The following is an 8,042-nucleotide window of genomic DNA, read 5'->3' on the forward strand; positions in this document are numbered from 1 at the left end:
ATCTCTTCTACCACCAACCTATGCTGCTGAGGCCATGAGGTGCCAAGGATGCCTCATGGTAACATCTTTTCTGGGGTGGGACACATTATGTAATTATCACTCACTATATTAGCAGTTTATTTTATTTTTTAAGATTTTATTTATTTATTCATGAGAGACAGAGAGAAAGGCAGAGCCACAGGCAGGGAGAGAAGCAGGCTCTCAGAGGGGAGCTTGTTGTGGGACTTGATCCCAGGACCCTGGGATCATGACCTGAGCCAAAGGCAGACACTCAACCACTGAGCCACCCAGGTACCCTAAATTAGCAATTTAAATCAATATTGCAAGCACTTTCAACTATTCAGTATTTTAAACTTAATTTCCTATTATTTAAATAAAATTTTGCATAATATCACTTGAAGTATTATATGATTCATTACATATATTAAGGAAAAGTCATTAAAATAAAATTCTCTGCTGAGAGTTCACAATTGACTTTTAGGTACGACTAAATGTGTTAATATGTAGATGATTGAAAGAGCCACAGCATTTTGTTGTTTAACCTTAGTATTTTCTTTTTTTTAAGATTATTTATTTATTTATTCATGATAGTCACACACAGAGAGAGAGAGGCAGAGACACAGGCAGAGGGAGAAGCAGGCTCCATGCAGGGAGCCCGACGTGGGATTGGATCCCGGGTCTCCAGGATCGCGCCCCAGGCCAAAGGCAGGCGCTAAACCTCTGCGCCACCCAGGGATCCCTATTTTCTATATTTACATAGAGAAAAACATTTCTTTGCTTTCAGGGAAGGTTATGATCCATTTATCACTGTTTCTTTTTTCTATGTAGGTAGAGGTGTATATTAGAGTTGGTTACTCTACACTGCAATAATGTAGTAGTCACATTCATTTTCTTAAATATTAGCAAACTAAAATATGTCTAATGATTTTATTAGGAATATTATATATCCATAAAAGGAATAGTGCTAAACTAGCTGTTTTGCAAAGCGTGTTATATATGTGTTTAATGAAAATAAGAATTCTAGAATGAAGTATGGGAAACACTGGATTATGAAAGTTTTTATTATCCTAAGACTTCTCAAAGTCATTAATATGCTAATTTATGTTGGGTATCTCCAAGAAGCAGATATAGTTTGAGGCATTTCTAAAATCTATGACAAGAGGCGCCTGGGTGACTCAGTCGGTTGAACGTCTGCCTTAGGCTTGGGTCATGGTCTCAGGGTCCTGGGATCAATCCCTGCATTGGGCTCCTTGCTTGGCCGGGAGTCTGCTTCTCCCTCTGCCCCTCCTCCTGCTTGTGCTCTCTCTTTCTGTCTCAAATGGATAAATACGATCTTTAAAATAAAAAATAAAACCTATGACAAGAAACCCTTTTTTAATGAGCAGCTTTCTGGACTAGTTAAGTAAAAGAATTCCATGTGATACTCTTTGGAAACTTTGGACTAGATATTTCTTTCAATCTAATTAAAGAACAAACATTTGTAGAAAAGGTAAACTTCTAAAAGCATTACCCTAAAGCTTTCCACGAACAAGTGTTAGGACCAATGTCCCCACAAAGCTATTGTGGGTATAGAAAGACTTTATTAGAAGAGTGATGTGAAGAGACCTAAAAAGTGCAGAGTTAAAAGTGCAGAGTACATGTGTATGGTGTTACCTTACTTTTCTTGGTTGTGGATATTGGGAAGCTCCAGATTAAAGTTGGATGTTGGTCATCAAGATAGAATACCTGTGATTATGGCAATGCATCTCTAAAGGAGTAAGGGCCCAAAAGTCCTTCTTTTCTTATTCCCAGAGTGCCCTTTGACTTCTATATATGTTTGCCACCTGGAAAATGACATAAAAATATGAATATAGAAAGCCTGTGTTGGGGAAATTAGAAAATTCACCCACATGGGAAAAAATGCAAAGGTGAAGGCATCCATATTCATTTATAGCTGATCTTCTTTCTTTACTGAGAAAACAGAAGTAATCTGAAAAAAAACTTTTCCAAGTTTCCCACTATCCTTCTATAGCACAAGCTCTACTTTCTGTACCTTTGCATGAACCTGTTACCATCAAGAAACTTCATGTTCCCACTGACAGCAAACCCTTCCACTGTGCACTGGATCATGTCACTCAGGACATTCAATACATTGCTCCAGAAATTCTTCCTTCTTATAAAGATTTTGCTTCCCATTCCATTATTCCCATATTAAACTTATTGCTATTCTTTCCATATTAAAAACAAATTCTTCTCTTGACTCCACTTTGCCAACCAATTGCTGTCTCATATGTCTACTTCTGTGGAGAAGTTTTGCTACATCACTCTGCCAACACTTTTTTGTCAGGGTTCTCTTTTCCTTGAGCTCACTTTGAAAAATCAATGTCAAATCACACATTGATCATTTCTCTTGGTTTTTCTTCTCCCTCACTGGTTGCTCCCTTGTTGATTCTTCTTGTTCTTTTCATCTTCTTAGTCCTGGTTCCTTTCTCCCCTCCACTTCTTTCTTTTTCTCTTCTCATTTCCTCTTCTTCCTTTTCCTTCTCCTTTCCTTTCTCTGTCGTCTTCTGATTATACTTACTCCCTATGTGTCCTCTTTTCGTGGTTTTAAAACTGTCAATATACCTGCCATTTCCAAATTTCTGCCTCCAACCCAGATCTCTCCTAAATTCCATACTCATATATTCAGCTATCTAAAGTACAGCTCCTGCCAACACCTCCAAAATACAATTTGTGATATTCCAACTGAAATCTGTTCTGCCTCAGCCAATTGCATATCCATCCTTCTGGCTACTTAGGTTGAAACCTTGGAGTGATTCTTGATTTCTTTCATGCTTTTGCACTCTCACCCAATAGCTAGTCTTACTGGCTATATCATCAAAATATTTCCAGAATCCCACAACTTCCTATCACCCCCAATGCAAATATCATTATCATTTCATACAGATTAAAGATAAATTTTCATCCTTTACCTCCAATAATCTGTTATCAAAGCAGCAACTAGGATTATTCTCTTAAGGTAAATCAGAGCTTATTATTTCTCTACCAAAACCTTTTTATTCCCTTCTCATTCACAATAAAAGCTACATTCTTTATAATAGTCTACAAAGTCCTATATAATCACCGCCCCCCCCCCCCTTCAACTCACTAATTTTATCCCTTTGTTCTCTCTGTTCCTGCCAGATTGGCCCTTTTTACTCCTTCAGGAACGTGCCAGGCATGCTTCTTCTTCAGGGCTTTTGCACTAGCTGTTTCCTCTAGTTTGGGCCACTCTTCTAACATAGGGCCAGCCCTTCCACCTTCTTCGAGTCTTAGCTCAAATATTACTTGATCAGTGGACTTCCTGGGCCATCTTATTTAATACTATACCATGCACACCCTCCTCTGCACTCCTTATCTCTTTCATCGCCATTTTTTCCCCACAGCACTTATTTGCTTACTTAGTATGTTATCTGTTTCCTCTTGATAGAAATTCCATTAGAATGCCAATCTCTGTTTTGTTCACTGATGTGTCGTAAGTGCCTAGATCTATGACTACCATAGAGTGAATACTTGATAAATAGTGAATGAATGAATGAATTTGACATCTTACACAATGCACATATCTCAGCAATTTGACTTTTGGAAACATTACAGAGAATTCTTCATCTCATAAAAGATTAAGCTGAATAGAGCTATTTTGACTACCGTAACTAAGAGTGACATCTGTTCATAAATATATTGGGAATCTGACATAATCATCCAGCATTTTTTTTTATTCTAAGTAACACCTCTTTTGCTATTAATTTTTTCTCATTCTTTTTGTCAGACATTTTAGTGTTAGAAAATAATTTTCTGTTCATCTACCATGTCCAAACTGTCAGAAATACTATCTCATGAGAAATTATTCTTGAAAGAAGACAAAATCAGTTTATATATGGATCCTGGTGCTCTTTAGATACTCAGAAAACTAGTATACTGCTCCTCAATTATAAGAAGATCAAAGGGGAAGTTTAGAAAAACTTTTATTGAGTTAAGAAGTTAAAGTCAAGTGTTAACTCTTTTTAGATAGATCTTCTTTCCTGAATGGGGTTGTGGCGCTTATCTTTTAAAAACCTTAAAAGAATACTCTTTCTCCCAACCCCTTTGAGCTGTGTGTCTCGGCACAGGCACCTAAACATATAATTTAAATTTCATTTTACAGCCACAATAAATGGTGTACTGACAATTTCCCCTATTTGATAATCATAAACAAAAGAATTTTGCCTTTCTCAACACTTGTAGAATATTTTCAAATTGATCACAAAGTATCCCAAAGAAATCTCAGTGAATTCATGTTTAGATTATAAAGTATCTTTTCCCTGGGACTGCTAACAGAAAGACTGACATGAACCTGATTTTGCCAAGAGCTATTTCATGGTAGCTACAGAGGATTTCAGGGCCATTTAGCTCTGGATCCAGCTATGCCTGAAGCTAGTACTCCTCTTGGACTCCTTAGTTATAAAAGGCCAAAGATGACTTCTTTCTGTGTAAGACCGTCTGAGTTGAATTCTTGCAATTGTCGCTCAAATAAACCCTCCATTAGGTGTTTGAATTCTAGTCGAATTCTAGCACTTGTCACTCAAATAAAACCTCCATCAGTAAGGAATCACATTGGGTTGCCCCATAAAAGGAAGGGAGAAGACAGGAACACAAGGGTAGGTAATGCTTCAGTAAGAAGATGAATATGTGCTGGCCTGGTGAGAGAGTGATCCCCTGAGAATGGGAAGAAGTAGGGGTGGCAAGTTAAATGGCAGAGCTTCCCCTCCCATTTAGCTTCCCTGGAAGACTCCACAGAGACAGTACATGCAGGTCTATGAGTGCCTCAGCCTTAATAGCAGTAATGTGCACCCCTATTATCAATCCTGTTGTCAGTGTAGACTTCAGGGCTTCCCAAAAATTGTGCTGGATCATAAGGTTTTCCAGTTGCTGTAAAATAGCCTCAATATGCTATGAAATATTTTCATCTCCACTGTGATGTAAAAAGAGGTTGGGAAGCTCCCAAAGAGGATTGCCACATGGAGCTACTATCATAGTGTCTGCAGTAGATAGAGTAATGGCCCTCCAAAGATGTCCATGTTAACCCCAGAATCTGAGTATGTTCAGGTACAGGGCAAGGGGGAATTAAATTTGCAAATGGAATTAAGATCATTGATCAACTAACTTTAACATAACAAGATTGTCCGGGGCTATCCAGGAGGGATAGGCTCACAAGGGTCCTTAAATGGGAAAGAGAACGCAGAAGAGTCAGATTTGAGAAATGGTATCCTGAGAAAGACTTAATTTTGCTGGCTTTGAAGATGGCAGCAGGGGCCATTAACCAAGGAATGAGGGCAGCCTCTAGAAGCTGGAATGGAATGAGAAAATAGGTTCTCCCTCCAAGCTTCCAGAACGGAATACAGGTCTGCCAAACCTTGATTTTAACCCACTGAGACCCATTTCAGAATTCTGAGCTTTAGAACTATAATAAATCTGTGTTGTTTTTTAAGCCACTAGGTTTGTGGTAATTTGTTATAGCTGCCATAGAAAACTAACACAGTGTGTCATAGAGGACAGAGGTTCAGCTCTTACTGGCCAAGTCAGGCAGCACAAGGTGAAGGATGCTGACAGGTGTGGACTCAAGGGCAGGACTGCTCCATTTTGCTGTCACTTCTTAGCCCAGGATTCCCGGACATTTCTCAGAGGGTAGCAGGGTACATCAATAATGATGATTTTGACTCTCTCATCAACAGGAAGGGAAGGGATCCAAACCAGATTTAATTTTATCTGGAAAATTAGGTGGTCGCATCAGAGTATCATGAAACAAACTTGTACCCGGAAATATTCCATGCCAATTATATAACACTGATTCTAAATTTTGTTATTCTTTTGAAGTCACTTTTTCAAGTCTTCACAACTCTATCTGTAACCCCTCCCCATCCCCTCACCCCCCCACTGTCCTTTTCCTGGAGAATTTCTATTGTTTGAAGTTTATATATTTCTTCCGTTTGCCATTATCCTCACCAACAATAGCACTACTCCCTCTTTGTTGATAATCCCCACTAAACTTTCCAGATCTCTTTTTCAACTTGCATCTACTTTCTTCAGCAATACCCAAGTAACTATAGTCCCATCTCTTCTATTCTTGGCCATGTCTCCTACTTCCATGAAAGACATCAGGCCCTCCTCACTCCTTCCGTTCTTATCTTGAAGACATCCTGTTGTCCTTGTATCTTAAAGGTACTGATTGTCATGAATGAACATGAATTTATCCTCCGTTGGGGTTCTAACTTTTTTTTTTTTTAAACTCTGCTGGTTGCAGTTTGTTGAAAGCTTTCTTTTTATTCCATTCTCTGATTTTATTTTCTTCTGACTACTTTTTTTTGACTACTTTTCTACTGAATTCTAAACACATTTTAAAAAATAATCATTTGTCTATCAACTGCGCCAAATTTTTAATTAGAAGTTGACTTGCAGAAGTTTCTGCAGCTTCTGCTGTGTAATAAAAACATGGAGGAATTCAATTCAATTTCATTTCTTATGGAAGCATACCACTAATTGGACTAATAAATTTTTATTATTGGTGGTACTTGGTCACATTTTTGCCAGACTGATATTTCCCCCCAACTACTCTGAGTAGTGATAGGAAGGTATAGACTACACCCCCAGACCTTTAATTTTACTTGTGGACTGTGTCTTGGATAGTCACATGCTAATTTTCATATATCTTGAAGAACTTTCCACATTACACTACAGCATAAAGAGTGACTTTGCCATTCTTTCTTATAAAAATCACTTGGTATATATTGGTTGAATTGCAGTTTCAGACGTATTGTTTGTTTTAATTAGATGGATAAAAATATATATTGCCCAAAGGTGAAAAGACTTTTTTCAAAATGGTCAGATTCTTCACTTTTTCCATTATTACTGGTAAAGAAGAAAAGATTACCTTTATTCTATTTAGCCTACTCCCTGAGGGACGCATTTTTTTTTTTCATTGAGTTTCACTGATGCATTAGCATCTATGACACAGCAGAAGCTGAGACATTACAAATGTCTGTAATTGTTTGCATTGCTGTAGGGAATATAATGTTGTTAATATCTGTTACTGGGCTAAATGAATGAATTAAGTAGCCAGAAACAAATATGATTGTCAAGCATGATTTAGTTGGCTTATAGCTTTAGAACAGCTGCCAAATTTAATATGGAGGGTGGAAGAGAGTTTCATAAATTTGCAACCAACATTTGCAGTGTTGGACACCTCTGCTTCTCCACTAGATGGAGGCCTTGCTTTGCTTTAAAGCTTGTGGACAGCCCAGATGCCACAGCATGCCTTAAAATGAATGGCATTCTATGGGGGTTTTCCTTTTCATTCTGTGTTCCGTTGCTCTTTCTATTGTTAGCCATCAATTGTGCATTGTGCATGCTTTTGTCCTTTGGAGTGGGCCATAAAAGAAAGAGGATCAAGTCAGAAGTGGGGACAGTAGGGAAGTCGGAGGGTAGAGGCCGTTCTAAGTGCAAAGCCCTACTGTGAGGAAGGCGGATGTGTGTTTATTTATTTATTTATTTATTTATTTATTTATTTATTTTAATTTTTTATTTATTTATGATAGTCACAGAGAGAGAGAGAGAGAGAGGCAGAGACACAGGCAGAGGGAGAAGCAGGCTCCATGCACCGGGAGCCCGACATGGGATTCGATCCCGGGTCTCCAGGATCGCGCCCTGGGCCAAAGGCAGGCGCCAAACCGCTGCGCCACCCAGGGATCCCTGTGTGTTCCTTTAATTCCTCTATTTACCCCATCATATCAACACCCTCTCGGCCCCCTGCTCTTGGATACATAGGATATGCCTATGGCATTTCTGATTTATATCAAGACATACCTTCTCAGTGTCCCATTTCCTCATTTGGATTCATATGCATATTTGGTTCATCTAATAACACTGTACTCATTGAACAGCTCTTATGCATTGGGCTTCCCCACTGCACATTTTCTGGCCTCAAGGGCGGGTCCTGCAGATGGCGGAAGGAGGAGGGGAGTAAAACTGGATAGAGTTTTAGTATTAAA

This window comes from Canis lupus, chromosome 14 (assembly GCF_011100685.1).
Source record: "Canis lupus familiaris isolate Mischka breed German Shepherd chromosome 14, alternate assembly UU_Cfam_GSD_1.0, whole genome shotgun sequence".
Taxonomy (NCBI): domain Eukaryota; kingdom Metazoa; phylum Chordata; class Mammalia; order Carnivora; family Canidae; genus Canis; species Canis lupus.